General features: G+C 40.2%; 1 long non-coding RNA gene across 1 annotated transcript; it reads left to right on the plus strand.

The window, feature by feature from the left end:
• Positions 1-7,257: 7,257 nt before the first annotated feature.
• On the plus strand, positions 7,258-8,973 carry LOC118162864. The gene is made up of 3 exons (XR_004748679.1): positions 7,258-7,389; positions 8,086-8,182; positions 8,850-8,973. It is a non-coding gene; the product is annotated as an uncharacterized LOC118162864 (long non-coding RNA).
• Positions 8,974-16,049: the final 7,076 nt, after the last annotated feature.

The raw sequence follows: 16,049 nt of genomic DNA on the forward strand, positions 1-16,049 counted from the left end.
CATATATAATAGCAACAGCAGGCAACAAATGTGTCCCTAAAGTGGCAATATGGTGCCTTTTGTTTTGTTTTAAGACTTTGGAGTGATAGGCAATTTGTCTTTCTGAGCGTCTATTTGAATAGTTACAGGGAATTTAGAAGACAAAGTTACACATGTTCAGTAATGAGGACTGCACGGTCTGACTTAGGCCCTTTGAAAATTGAATGATACGACAAGACAATCAGGACAAAATGCTGATTATTATGCATAGGGTTATTAGCATTAGAGGTTAATAATAGTTTTTACTTTAATTTTCTTCCAGTCATCTTTTCCTTTCAGTTAAAAAAGACAAAACAAACACATTGTGATCAACAGATACTGCTTCACGAATCTGAACTCTGCCACATTGTGTGGGAACAAACATAGCCTGGGTGGAACTCTTTTGCCTTTAGGAAAAAAAGATGGCTTATAATTTCCAAACACAAGGCTTGATGCATATAATAAAATTCAGCTCTTCTCCCTAAACCTTTAAAGAACTGCTGTGTGACTCTATCTACAAGCAACCCAGCTTTTTTTCCCATGTCTCTGAAGGGATGCTGAGGATGTGGTAAGTACCTGACCATGGCACAGTGCCCATACAGAACAGCAGAAGCCCCTCACCACATGCCTGGCAAACCCCACTCCAGGTGCAGCCACACATCCAGGCAGGAGGTGCAAGAGCCACGATGCATTTGGTGCTCCCCAGATCTCTTTTCCTTTCCCCTTTACTGAAGGCGGAGAGCACCTCACAGGGACAGGTGCATGGAAAAGGAAAGGGATAGGGGCTGGGACAGCTGAGCACCTGCAGCCTTCTGACTTAGCTGCACTTGTACGAGCTCACATTTCCAACACCGCGGTGCCAGGAAAACTGAAGCCCCGGTGCAGATCCCGGTGGCTGGCGGCAGATCTGACGGAGGGACGTCTGTCTGCATACCTTCCTGCTAGGAATTTGAGGGGGGGCACACGAGATGCCCAGTGGAGATCCCCTGGCATGGGGGTGGGGTAGGAGGTGCACTGAGCAGCACTGCTCACTGCTAGCTGCCGGCCCCCATCCGCATCCTTGTGGCTTTAGCTCACGACTTGCTTGGGAGCCCCTCTGCTGCTCACTTCGCTTCTCCCAGTGACTCCGATTTCACTTTGCTCTCTGTCTCATTTGCTCTCTCTCTTCTTTTTTTGAACTACTCCTCCTTACATCTTCCTTCGCTTATTGAAAGAAAAACCTGGGGTGATCATGCTGGCTTATTTGATATTTTTAAACATGCACCAAAACTTCAGCAGCGTCGTGGGTGACATTCTATCAAAATTATTTAGTAGGCTGATTTGTTTTTATTCATAAATGTTTTCTTAAGGGGACAAGTCTCATTAACCAAAGTGCAAAAATTAAAATTAAAACAATAAAAATAAATATGAAAACCTCATTAAAATCAATCCCTGACTAGCATGTTTTGTGATAAAAGATCATTTCAACATCTGTCATTATTCCAGGCGCTACATGTTTTCAATACTAATGTTTTCCTACATGTTTTTCAGTACTAAGATGCTGTCGAAGGTAAGAACACATATCGACATTTTAGATTAAGATGGTTTAGCTCCATCACGTTATCCCTGAGCTCAGGGTCCTAAGTGAAAGGAATTAAGGTTAAGGGTTACAACCCGTGTATTTCATGGGTGAAAATGCCTAAACTGTGCATTTAAACAACCTCATTTCTGTCCTCCTTTGCTGGCACAAGGCTATTCAAAGCCTGCTGTCAAAATACTTCTCTATGTGGTCCTAAATTAGATTAAATTGACTTTTAAAAGCAAATTACATCCAATTTCTTTATGATTATTATGTCAGTATTGAAAACGGGGTTTATCTCCTGCATTCTCCTGTTACCGTATGCAAGAGGGAGCAGCCTGCAAACCATCACAGATAGCTTTCTCCCACCAACCTCAGTTCTTTCAAGGTTTGTGGGGTGGGGGTTCTCGCTGTCACAAGGCTGCAGGCAACAAGGCAGCAGGAAACCAAGTATCTCAAGCAGAGGGCAAAGAGGGAAATCTCCGCTGGTGGTTTCCATGGCAATGAGACAAGCAGAGCGATCTGCACACTGGGCTCCAGGAAGGGGCCAGCATCTCAGGGTGATCCTGTGCTTCGCACCTTCCTCTCGCCCTCGCTCAGCACAGCACTGCCTGCTTAAGGTGCAGCTGCCAGAAATGGTTCCCGCTGAGTTTCTTTCATGACTAACTGTACTGTCCTGGTGACATCTAGAATCCCCCATTAGGATCCACACAGACCTTGACATGCATCACTGCCCAAATTGTCACACCCATCTCCAGCCCACATTGCCATGCACCTCGCAGCACAGCAGAATCCAAAGCTGTGAAAAATAGTCTTAGGAAAAAAATAGTTAAAGCTACTGTGGGTCTTCCACATCCATTCAAATCACACAAGCAGCGTTCCATGATATGCAAGCATTCTGTATTTTCTTCTGGGATGAAGCTCAAGCATTTTGACTACCTGCATGCAACATAAATCACGTTGTCAGTGGCTTTACAAGTTTTGGTTATGATTTGAAGCAAGCCTTTTACTTAAAATGACTTCAGTAGATTCTCTGACTATCACATCTTTTACTTGTGCTTTCTCACTCAGACGAGATGATAACAGAATTCTGGCTTAAATGCCTGATCATTATCATTTTTGATAAGGTATTAATGCTTTGGTGTAATTTCACTCAGGAGTGTCAACTGTACTTACTGACCTTCGTGATACAAATAAATGAAATCAAATGTTTGTAGCGGTGGAATTCTAGGGACTGTTTCCTATGGAAAAATATACTAGTGGGTCACTTGCTTGGTTTGTATAATAGGCACTGCCTCTTGCGTAAGAAATCACAGAAATATTAATGTAAAACGACTGCTGTGTCTCATAGTGTATTATCATATCATGAAGCTTTCAATAGATGATCTTTCCCATGTTCTTAGACAACCTTGACCTTCAGTTCTTAGTGGGGTGAATAATATTACATCACATCTAAAGAGAACAGTGTAATCATCTTTTCTATTTGCAGCACTAAGACAGTCAACGGTATTTGATACAATCAGCATGTGTCTTGATACTGAAGGCACATGGTGACAAGTCTAACTGAATGTAGTTATTTGGCTGTCATGAAATGCACCTTATGGTGATAAACTTCAGCCATAAAATTGGAAGACTATCACATAAACATGTTTCATGAAGAAATACACTAGCAGAATTCACTGCTAGTTTATAGTAGGAAAACTGCGTTCTATTTATTATGCTGCAATTTTTACAGTACGTCAGGTTCGAAAACTCATTACATTTTACAATGAAGTAATTACTGGATGTTGATTCTTCTCCTTCAACCAACAGGTCTATCTAATTAGTGTACAATAAATTGAAATACTGCGATTAAGGACGTATGAGAGGATACTAAGCCTGGATACAGTTTCACGGTGCTTCGAGAAGGGGGAACTGTGCATCTGGTCCCCCACCATGCTCCTGGGGAAATTTCTCTGCTTTGCATGCTCTCCTCCATAAACATGGTGTAACACGGACACCACAATAAGCATATGAAGGCAGTTCGTTTCACGCTTGTGTGTACTAAATCTTAAACTTGATACAAAACAGCATTTTCTTTTCATTACTTATCAGACTTTTTATCTTTTAGATAAATTTCTTCTCCCTGTAATCTTAAAGGATATGGTGTTCATAACACTGAAGGTTAAGCTATAAAACTACCCAAAACAATAGCTTCAATAAACTCAGTCTTATCTTCAGCATAAGTCAGCCTCACTGCCGTGTAATGTTTGCAGCTTGGTATTTTATTGGTTATGGGGGATGTTCTGAGGCACAAGGAGCAGGAGGGTTTCTCAGTCCTACTGAAAGTCAACAAGAATTGGAGGCTTCCCTCCACCTGCGCTTTCAAAGATCCCCACGGTGTGTCTGATCAGCTGCCTGTCAAGGAGATTTTGAAATAGGGGGTCACTCTTCTACTGGATTGAGACTCCTGCCACTAGCAGTAATGGGATGTGAGTGTGACTGGCCTTGTAAACCATTCCCCAAAAGCAATGTGACTGTCTAAGGGGCTGTGTTCATCTGCTGTTTTCACACTGCCCAGGTAAACAGTGGGGCAGAAATGGTCTTCAAGGAGTATTCGCAATGCAGTGGGTTACTTGGAACACATTTACCCTGCTCCACCTGCTCAGAGTCTGTAAAGTGGACAGCATTACAGTAGGGGTACCATGGAATGGCCGCAGAAGAAAAAGATTGATGTGAGCTATGCTTTAACTATTCAGGCAGCAGAGCAGACACCTTTGGGCCACTGCAGCTCAGCATAAATGTAAACTGCATAAATCTTGGCTGCTGTTCACGTATCTGCTAGAAGAAGAGGAAATAATTAAATAACCTTTTTTTTTTTTTTTTTTTCTTTCTTCAGGTCAGAAAGGTTGTCCTCTCAAAATTATTTAATCTTTTCAGTACTCTTGTGGCTATTCATGGCATTAGATAGCTTTATGATTATAAAGATAATATCAATGCCTCACTTTTAAGTAAGACTTATCCAATATTAATCATTACTTGGTTAATTCAACAAAGAAAAATAATCACCAAGTCTCAAAGAAATAAGAATGTTGTTACAGGCCCATTACATTTACACATTAGTTAACGTTACTAGAGCTACTGAAGCTCAGCAGACATGATTAATCCAACTAAAATGGGGTTTCTCCAGCCTAAGCTCTGACATTATTGTGTTATTCTTTGCTAAAAAGCAGATGCTATTAGATGAAGCAAAATTCTCTCTTTGCTTTCAGAGAGGCCAAGCAGGGTTTTTGGTTGTAAAGTTAGGAAAAACTGACACTTCATGTTGGCAATAAATTGGAAAATTTAATGAATTCTACCAAAGAACTGTTGATAAAACATGGTCATTCCAAGACTGCTAGGAAGATTATTTTTCCTCACCCATTTTATTTCCTTTATTATTGATTCATATCCTGTTAGCATGCCAAAATCCCTTCCCATGTTGTTCATATAATTAGTGAGATAACATATTCACGCTAAAATGCTGTTTTGTCTTTTGACTGCACATACTAGAAAAAATCGTATCAGTCTATCTTTTAAAAATAGATTATCAGATGTGTCATTGTCCACAAAGTGGGCAAAATCTTCCGTTTCATTTATGTCCTATAATGTACAACAACAAAAAAATTAGAGGGAAAATGTGTAAGAAAAATTACATACAAGACAGCCTGACTATAGATAAGAGTTTTAGACATATGAGATTTTCCTCATAGAACTGGGCATCTTCACATGAAGAAAGTCATTAGAAAATGACAGATAAACATCAGGGCAGAGATCACTGGGGAATTATGATAAATTTCTTGCTCCTGTGATCATTAATCAAGAGATATAGGTGTTGTTGATCTCCTGAGATAGGGGAATCCTGGGTTGCTGCCTCTGCTCCACAAATTATTAATATGTTCTCATGTTATAAACCTTTCTGTTCTACTGTAGATTTAAAGTATTCCCTATAGTTAGTTAGAATAAATGAAACATCAAGAGATTAAAAAATCTGCAGATATTAAAACAGTGGCTAGAGAAGGCAATGTTATACCATGTGTCTGGTAAGAGAACATGATAAGCATCAGAAACTATTTTTTGCACACTCCCTACCAAGCCAGTGCGAAAGATTTGCCTAGGTAATGACACAGCAGCTTGGCAGTTTTTTTTTTTTTTTTTTTTTTTTTTTAGTGGGCTTTAGAATTTTAGAAAGATTTTTGAATTTTGGCTTTCAATTAATCTGCAGTCCTAGGGGCATTAATTATAAATATGAAATGAATGTACATTTAATAGATAGGTCAGGACACAGTTTGAACACTTTAACCATGAGGTTTTAAGATTGCTGCAGTCTAGACCTGATTAGAGATTAAAAAAAAAAAAAAAGAAAAGAAAAAAGAAAAAAGAAAAGGAAAGAAAAAAACATGCACAAATAAGATTAAATGGCTAAATCCCATCATGGTGGTAGATTAACTGCCCCAGGTGTTCTGCTATGATGCTTAATGAGTTCCTTAATGATTTGGAAAGGGGAAAGGATATAGCATGGCAACAAAATCTGTTGAGGACACAAGGCTGTATAGGTGTACAAGGACCTGAGATGACTGTAGAGAATTTAAAGAAACTTAAATAAGATAGGTGAAAAGTCATCATGATATCAAAGAAATTCAAAATCAGGCTGCAAAGATAAATAATCTGTTCAGTTTGGAAAGCTCTAAACTGATTTTATCATCTAAAGGAGACTTGGGACATCAATGTATACAGATCAATGAGCAACTCCAGTTGAAAAAGCAGATCAGACATGGACTGTGCAAAGGGAAGGAATAAGCAAGAATGTGGACACCACTGTAATGGCAGCATAGAAACAGTGGAGCAGGATGGGAGGGTATGTGGCACCCAGTCTCCAAAAGGGTGCAGAAAGGGAAATACAAGAATTTTCCTGGAGTGTGCAATGGTAGAAGCTGTTACCTTACAAACAGAAATCTTGCATTAATGTATGTTCTAGATCAGGTAGTTAATGATCCTCACCTTTTTCTTGTTTGTAAAGTGAAGGAGGCATTCAGTGTAACCAAGAAGCAGAAAGCTCAATACATTTTTAGTCCATTTGAGCTGCAAAATTCACTGCCATAGGAAATCATTGAGACTAAGAGTTCAATAAGATAAAAGGACTAAATGATCATATAGATAACAACAACATATAGACCTATCGTAATTACTGATTAGAAAAAAAAAAAAAAAAAAAAAAAAAAAAAATAGAATTAAATTGTTATTATATAACACTTAATAGCCATGAGGTTTCTATAGCTTCCCCTGAAACTCAGGGTGCTAGGCCTATCATTTGGGCAACAGATGTTGAGGAGTCACTTGGCATTTCTGAGCCTGACACAGAAAAATATTTTTAGTCATGACAAAACATAGCAATAATAACAATGAAAATATACTGAGCTACATAACCTAATCTTTAAAATCCACTTTTGTGCTTATGCTTAGCTAAACACAGACAAGTAACCACAGACACAATGCCACTTCCTTTCAGCAGAAATCCCCCTCAACTATAAATTCAGCCAAAAGTTAAGCCAATCTAGTGCTTTGTTTCTGACTTTATACTTTCTAGATTCATTTTTGCACACACGCAGACTTGCTCGCCCATAGGCACATACACACGTGTGTGCCTCACGTGCACCCACACCACTCTCCCCTCTCCCTCTCCATAGCAGCAGCCAGGCTGGTCTGGGGCCAGGGAGCACCACTGACATCGGGAGGGGACCCCATGCCTTCACCCACTGTCCCCATACTCACCCATGGGCTTCCCCTGTGGGCAGGTGGGTTTGGGCTGGGTGCAGGAGCCCACAACCATGCTGGTTTCCCTCTTCTCCAGGCCCAAGGGGGACATTTTGGCACCTGCACTGGCCCACACTGGTGGGGAAGATTGAGGCAGGAGACTGAGAGGGATGGCGGGACTGTGGGGCTGTGGGACACAAGGCCTGCTCCTGAGGGGAAGGGGGAGAGACAGGGCATCTCCCACATGTCTGTGAGGTCTGGCTGTGGTAGTGGGGCTAAGGGAAAATCCATGGGTGAGAGGTGGCCTAACCCTGATGGAGAGTGGGCAGCCAGCCGCCAGACTCAGCATCTACTCAAAGGTGATAGCCAGATCAGCGAGAAGCACTGACAGAGGAGCTCTAAATTCTCCAGTGTAGAGTGTGGCCACTCATATAATGAGGTCTTGAGGTACTCAGCATTAACCAATAAATGTTTTTAAGTGAGTAAAAACAGTGCTTTTTTGTTGTTGTTTTGTTTTTTTGTTTTGTTTTGTTTGGCCTGTGAGAGGCAGAAGCCTTCCCTGCCATGGCTGGCGTTACTGCATTTTCAAATCCCAAAAAAGGTTTTAAGTGGTGTTCTGCTGAGCATATGTTTCATGTAAAACAAGGTGGGGACAGATGACAGCGTTGGGGGAGGGAAGGAATGTTTCCTCAATATTGTACTTCTTTTTTTTTTTTTTTTTTTTTTTTTTGACATAGCTACTTCCTTGAGCGGCTCCAACCTGTCAGAAAGTGTGAAAATGTCTTCGGTTCACATCTGAGGAAAAGATGCACAGCTGAATCAAGGAATGGCTGCGTAAGTAATTTTATTTTTTATGATTTGAGCCCCAAAAGGTCTTAAACTGTCAGATTTATTGTCTATCCAATTTTATGACTTTTAGTTGTATTTATTCTGTGATGTTTACCATCAAATGTGTCTACGTGAGCTCTGGTTTGTAGGCTTTAACATTGCTAAATCATTTTTAAGCTTTAGATGTAGCTTCTGCTCAACATCAATCCCCCGAGATATACCATTAACATGAATCATTTCTGAAAGTATGTCGTGCAATATGAACTTCTTGTTGAGTCAATCATTCACTCTGATTGAAAGAAGTGATGACCTTCACAGAAGAAGCATATCGCAGCTAAATATCCCAGGACCCTCTTCACTACTGTCAGTCGTGTCTGCTTTTGGAGCTCGTGCAGACTTAATCATAGCACAAAAATAGGCTGAAGATTATTTTCCTTTATGTGGTTAAGTCAGCAGAGCTTTAAATAAAAGACTGACAACAAACCCCCTCTATTGAGTCACAGAGACCACTTTATTTCTTGAGTGTTGTTTTAACAGTGGACTTAAAGAAAAACATAAGTGGTGCTTTGGTCAGTTTGTTTCGTTTTCCTCAATGCCTATCAAATACAATCTTTTTTAGAAGTACTGTCTCCTCAGGAGGTATTACAGCAATGGGTATCTTTTGTCCTCTTAGGAAACAGGCCTAGATTTGCAAATGTACTTGGGCATCTCCCACCACTGATACTGTGAAACTAGACTGAAAGCCTGGATCCCACAGATCTGAACTTGCAACATGGGATGAAACCATAATGTGATCAGCCAATTACTTTGAAGGCTGTTTAGTTAACCTATGCTTTAGCACAACTGTCTTTCTAAGAGTTTATGCTATTTTACATTAGCACCTGTTCCTGTACAACTACTCCAAAAGTAGAAGACTGGGTAAAAAAAAAAATAAAATAGTTTTGTTGTTAAAAGGCATAGATTTTTATAACGGGTTCCATATTGGATGGCCTTTGAGATCTTGGATTTGTCACTCACCCTTCCTGCACATCAGCTCTTTCTTCTGTAAATTAGCCTAATTATATGTTCCTGCTTTATAAAATCAGTGGGAGGCCTGTTTCAGCCTGGTTCAGCTTGGTTCTTTCATTAATGATTTAATGTGCTTGGAGATTACTGGGTGTAAAGGGACATAAATGGGAAGTTAAATTAAACAGAGATATTCTAGAAAAAAAGGACATAAAAATAAAACAGTGACAGTTCCACACACTTTCACAAAGTTAGTTTTTCCTATTGTATGCTGCATTCTGCAATGTAAATGCTATAGATATTTTCTTTTCCATTTGACAAGCAGAGAGAGTTTGGAAACACTCTTTGCAATTTGTGAATATAGCATTATCTTCTGAAAATAATCTGATTTGAAAGAGTGATTATCTGCTTCCTAAGCAGTATTTCTGCTGCTGAAATACTATATTTCAACAAATAGAAACACTTCAACAAGACTAAATATGCAGACTGCATTTGTGTAAGTTCACACTTGATCTTAACTTCCAAATTCATCAATCACATTTGTATTTCTGAAGGAAGAAATCAACCTGTTTGTGTCTGAGATTTAACCAATGTATACAGGATAGTCTTAGCAGAAGGATGACAAAAATGACACAATAACCTAGTGACCCTATGTAAAATTTCAGTTCATTGTGTCTCACAGTATGATATATTGGCAACGTCATTTGAAATGATTTAGAGGAAGACACACCAAAAAAAAAAATAAAAAAAAAAAAAAATTACTGAGTACCTCTTCTCAGCTCCCTATGTTGAATAATCTAACACAGGAGTTGGAAGTTCAAAATTTGAGAAAATATATTATTAATGAGACTCTGCATAATCTTATTAGTTGCTTAGTTGGAAAAGCATGTAATATTCATGCAAATTCCTGCTACTGACAATTAAACAAACACTAATATGTTACAACTGCATTTGGAAGCATATATAGTATGTCGGATGCATGAGTGAGAAAAAAATGAGATGGATGATTAAAAAAAAATAAATCATTGACATAGTATTTAAAAAGTAAAGAATTGAGTGTTATTCCCAATAGGAAGTATACCACGCCCAAAGATAATGATTTAGAATTCAGAATGTCATCCTGTTCATTTCTTACTTTGCAGAGTACGCCAGTGTATAGATTTGTCCCACTGTCATACATGCTGTTTATTCCCAAAGCAATTTGATTTTTTTCTAATAGATATTGAAATGAAGGAATATTTTTTCTGCATGATCACATAGGACTATGGCATTTAAAGGTCATCATGAAAAGCACCTTCCAGACACCTACTATCAACAGTAACCTCTCAGAGTATTGACTGATAATGATTACGTATTGTTAAAAGCATTTTCTGTCAAATAGAAATAAATGTTTTTCATATTGTTTCCTGCTTCTTGGAAACATAGAAAAAGATAAGATTTTCGGTATTTATTCCACTGTTTGCTCATGTATGTGAGCAGCCCCTTCAGAGTTTAATCTCTATAGCAATATTTTCTTTATAGATATTACAACCTTGAATTGAGAGTTTAACATCAAATACAGTAAATTTTAGTGTTCAGAACTGTCAACAGTGATAATAACAAAACATCCCTAAGGCTGTGTGGCAGCAAAGACTTTTAAAAGTAACAAAATAGATAACAAATCATCATAGACAATTGTCTCCTTCAATTTCTTGAGCCTCTGTTATAATATTTTCAGACTGCCCATTGAAACTAAGAGGAAACACAGGACACCTAATTGATAGCAGCTAGTTTTAGGTGAACAGGAAAACTGAAGCGTAATCCAATGAGCGTAGGAAGATACTGATTTACTGTTGTGCTGGAGGTTGGCTGGTTCCCAGAGAATGTCTTTGATCTTTTGGCCATCACAAACCTTATGGAATCTGTAGGTGTAATTGCTACTTTCAAGTCAGGCTAAATCAGGAAACAGTCACATTCCTCTTTATTTTGGAACAGTATCAGACTGTATCCAAACCACAAAGCAGCACACAGAGCTGGGATAAGCACCAAGCTATGAGGGTTGAGGGTGTGTTTCAGCATCATTAGTTTTTTTTGGTTGGTTGGTTGGCTTTGCAGCTGGCAAGAGATTCCTGCTCCCCTTTGCTCCTGTTTGTTTCTGCTCTTTTTTGTGTTTACTTTCCCAAGTTGTGTTGCAGGGCTAAGCCAAAACAATGAAACAATCCAGTTGTACTGCTATTTTTATTTATTTATTTATTTATTATTATTTTTTTAATAAAAAGGTCTTCCAAAAGCATGAGAAGGAATGGCTAGCTCAGAGCACGTCAGTGATCAAGCTTGCAGTGTGATCCCACAAACATTTGCACTGGCAGTTCAGAGTGGACTAAGCACAGCGTAAGCGAGGCTGAAGCAGGGGGTAGAAACAAGTGAAAAGCAAATAGTGGAAGGATGCTTTCAAACTGACTTTCTTCTGGAGAAAACATCCATGGAACTACGTGCTTGGGAGTTTTCCCTGGGGTCTGAACAGAAATGCAGAGACTGGGTGTTGTTCTGATGTCTTTGTAAATATTTGTGATTCAGACGCCACTACAAAGGCAGCAGGAAAGCCCAGAGGATAGCAAAGGAATCATGGTAGCATGGCTAAGGGACAGTCTTTCAGGGCTGGGTACTGGGTAGAAAAATTTGGAATTATGATTAGGGATTATGAGCAGTCTCCTGTTGACTGATTCCTAATATGTTCAGGCAAGCAAGAATTGATGCCTATTCTCTGAGGATAAACAAGTACATGAGGCAAATTTCTAATTATATTTTATTTCTTTTGTTGCTGGAAACAACTCACAGAACTCAAAAAATTTAATAGCTATTTAGTCTAAAAGATTTTCACTATTACATACAGCAGAACTGACAAAGAAAGCATGACTAGCCTAAGGAAGCAGCTTCATTATTAATTACAGTAATTATTTATGATGTTTTTGTTAAGCAGTGACAGTGCACTTAGGACTGCATATAGCCAAACCAAATGCCTGAAGGACTGTGCGATGGAAAGCAGGTGCTGACCATCTGCATCTCGTGTGTTTGGTGGATATTGAAAGTGTTGACAAGGGACTCTAAGCTGAAAAGGAAACTATTCATATACTCATAGAAGATGTCTAATCTTTTGAAATGCTTGTATTGTTATAATACCTAATTGTTACAAAATTTGAATGCTTCATAATCATTTATTCTTACAAAGAGTAAGCAAAAGACTAATAGCTGTATTAATAAATTGGAGACTGAGGTTTGATTTATTAACAGTAATGGGAGACCTGAAGTTTAAACCTGACTCCCCACAGTCCTAGTAGGTTCAACACCTTTTTTTAGGGTTGATACACTTATTTTGGTTCCCTCCCCTTCACTATAACCTCACCTTCCCATCTTACTCCTTTCCCCAGTACATTTCAACAGCCTGTCCACTTCTGGCTCTGGATTATAGTTGCTGCTGTGCTGTAACTCATGTCTAACAGTTACATCTAACAAAGTGCTCTTCATTTATTGGGAACCAGTACATTTCTTGACCTACTCCTCATCTAATAGGATACATGGATTTTTCTAAACACTAGGGTCATGCCTTGGTCTTCACTGGCAGTCAGGCTTCCCACGCCTCTCAAGTTACTAAACGTATAGGCAGGGGCTGGGGGAGTGAAATCCCTACCACTGTAAGCGAAGAGCAGGCTCATGACCACTGAACAGGTGGAAAGTGAACAGGTACAAGTCTATGGGACCTGATGATATGCATCCTAGGGTCCTGAGGGAACTGGTTGATGGAGTTACCAAGACACTCTCCATCATATCTGAAAAGTTCTGGCAGTCAGGCAAGGTCCACAGTGACTGGAAAAAGGAAAACATCACTCCCATTTTTAAAAAGGGTAGAAAGGAAGACCCGGGGAACTACAGACCGGTGTGCCTCACCTCTGTGCCTGGAAAGATCATGGAACAGATCCTCCTTGAGGCAATATCAAGGCACGTGCATGACAAGAAGGTGATCTGAGACAGTCAGCATGCCTTCACCAGGGGCTAATCATGCCTGAGCAATCTGGTGGTCTTCTATGATGGAGTGACTGCATCAGCAACAAGGGAAGACTGACTGATGTCATCCAACTGGAATTCTGTAAGGCCTTTGCATGGTTCCACACAACATCCTTACCTCTAAATTGCAGAGATGGATTTGATGGATGGACTTTTGGGTGGATAAGGAATTGGCTGGATTGCCACAGCCAAAGAATTTTGGTCAATGGCTCTATGTCCAGGTGGAGGCTGGTGACAAGAGGTGTCCCTCAGGGGTCCGTCTTGGGATCAGTGCTATTTAGTATGTTTATCTGTGATATAGACAGTGGGATCGAGTGCACCCTCAGCAAGTTTGTAGATGAGTGGTGCAGTTGATACCAAAGAAGGAAGAGATGCCATTCAAAGGGACCTGGACAAGCTTGAGGAGTGGGCCCGTGTGAAACAAATGAGGTTCAACAAGTCCAAGTGCAAGGTGCTGCACCTGGGTCAGAGCAATCCCAGACATGAGGACAGACTGGGAGAAGAACTCTTTGAGAGCAGCTCTGCAGAGAAGGACTTGGGGGTTCTGGTGGATGAAAAGCTCAACATGAGCCAGCAGTGCATGCTTGTAGCCCCAGAGGCCAACCTTGTCCTGGGCTGCATCAACAGAGGAGTGGCCAGCAGGGCGAGGTAGGTGATTGTGCCCCTCTGCTCTGCCCTCAGGAGGCCCCACCTGGAGCATGACATCCAGGTCTGGGGCGCCCAGCACAAGAAGGATGTGGATCTGTTAGAGCAGGTCCAGAGGAGGGCCACAAAGATGATCAGAGAGCTAGAGCACTTCTCCTATGAAGAAAGGCTGAGAGACCTGGGGATGTTCAACCTGGAGAAGAGAAGGCTCTGGAGAGACCTCATTGCAGCCTTTCAATACTTAAAGGGGTCTTATAAAAAAAGATGGAGAGCAACTTTTTACATGGGCAGATAATGATAAGACAAGAGGGAATATTTTAAAACTAAAAGAGGGTAGATTTAGACTCGATATTAGGAGGAAAGTCTTCACTCAGAGGGTGTTGAGGCACAGGAACAGGTTGCCCAGAGAAGCTGTGGATGCCCCATCCCTGGAGGTGTTCAAGGCCAGGTTGGATGGGGCCCAAGGCAAACTTGTTTAATGCAAGGTGTCCCTGCCCATGACAGGGGGTTGCAAATAGATGATCTTTAAGGTCCCTTCCAACTCAAGCCAGTCTACGAGTCTAAAACAAAATTTGTTATCTCGGTAGGTTAACATAGGTAAGGTTTCTGGAAGATTTGACATTGAAGGAGGGATTTGAATGATCAGAGGATCAGAACTGGAAGGAAATTCCACATTAAATGGATCAGCAGGAGAAATAAAGTATAATTATGAATGCTGGAAGAGACTGCAAAAGTTGTATTTAGACAGGATAACTGTGAAGTACAAAGGTAGTAAGACCATATTCATTCCCTACTGACAATGAATGAAGGACACGCTAGAACAAATTGTATGCTAATATAATAAATAGCTTTTTCACAGGCTCAGATGCACAGCTGAATTACCCCAGCTGGTTGATATATTATATCTCAGCTGAACCATGGTAACTGACTATGTGCATACTTTTCACTCATGGGAAGCATGAAGTAGAGTGTGCTAATAGGTTCAACCCTTTTTAGACCTCTGCTAGAGATTTTCAGTGGGGTAAGGATACGCTTATGGTCACATACTCAGCAATTCTTTGTCATCATAACTCAGTTGTCTGTCCACGTCCTAAGATGCACAGGTATGGGCACGCCTAATCCTGCTGTTTGCTGTCTGCAGAACATGGGGCTTTGCAGCCTCACTGTTCTTTGGCATAAGAAAAGGAACAATTTTGATCAATGATTTATAAAAAGCTACCTACTTCAGGCATCCCAAGAAAAATAGGTGGAGTGGAATCAAATGTAATGAGTACTAAACAGAGAGCTGCCTGACTTCTTGGGCCTGTAACTGCCCTGGAGAGGCAAAATGCCTCAGAGCTCTTCTGCTCTGTTGTCTGCGACGGTTTCACACCATCCAACTAACCCAGGGAGGAGCAAGCCCCAACATTTTCATTGGCACCAGTACATTCCACATGCCTACTTGCTCTGACTGTCGTCAAACTAAAGATAAATCCAGCATCAATATTGCCTTCCTGAAAGGCCTACCAGACAAGATAAATTAAATACAAGCTGCGGCATTCTTTCTGAATTCACATAATGGGGGAATTTCAAAAACTCCAACGTTGCCTCTCTTACCAAGGATTTGTAACCCATAATTACATTGATGCATGTGCCATGTCAGCAGCAGCAGTGAAATTCACAGTATTTTTTATGTGAAATGTACTGTTTTATTGCATTAATTCACTTTTAATGTGTACACAGTAATAACCATAAAATATGATAACCAAAGTTATATATTTTCTTCAGAACCTTCATTTAGAGAGCTTTCAAAAGAGTCCAAGGAAATTAAAATATCAGTCAGTTTACCTGCAGGATATAGAGCCAAAGCAGAAAGCACTGTAATTTCTTTTACAAGCAGCCCCTTCCTCACATAATGTCCCTACCTCTGTCTGATAAAATACAATAGTCGTAATGCTTGTACATATTCTTAAAACTGCTGTGCACAAAACCAAGACTTCGGAACTAAAGAAAAATGCAGCACTAGAGATAAACTGTGTTACTCAGAGTGGGCTAAGGAAAGGAGAGCTGTAATCAAAGTATAAAATTCAAGAATTTCTTCTCAATAGCATACAGAGATGACACCCATAAAGCAGGGGTGTCGCACAAAACAGTTCTTCTCAGTAGGAAGGAGCATGAACAAATGGATAGGCCAAAGTCTTCA

The sequence above is a fragment of the Oxyura jamaicensis genome, chromosome 2 (assembly GCF_011077185.1).
Source record: "Oxyura jamaicensis isolate SHBP4307 breed ruddy duck chromosome 2, BPBGC_Ojam_1.0, whole genome shotgun sequence".
Classification (NCBI taxonomy): Eukaryota; Metazoa; Chordata; class Aves; order Anseriformes; family Anatidae; genus Oxyura; species Oxyura jamaicensis.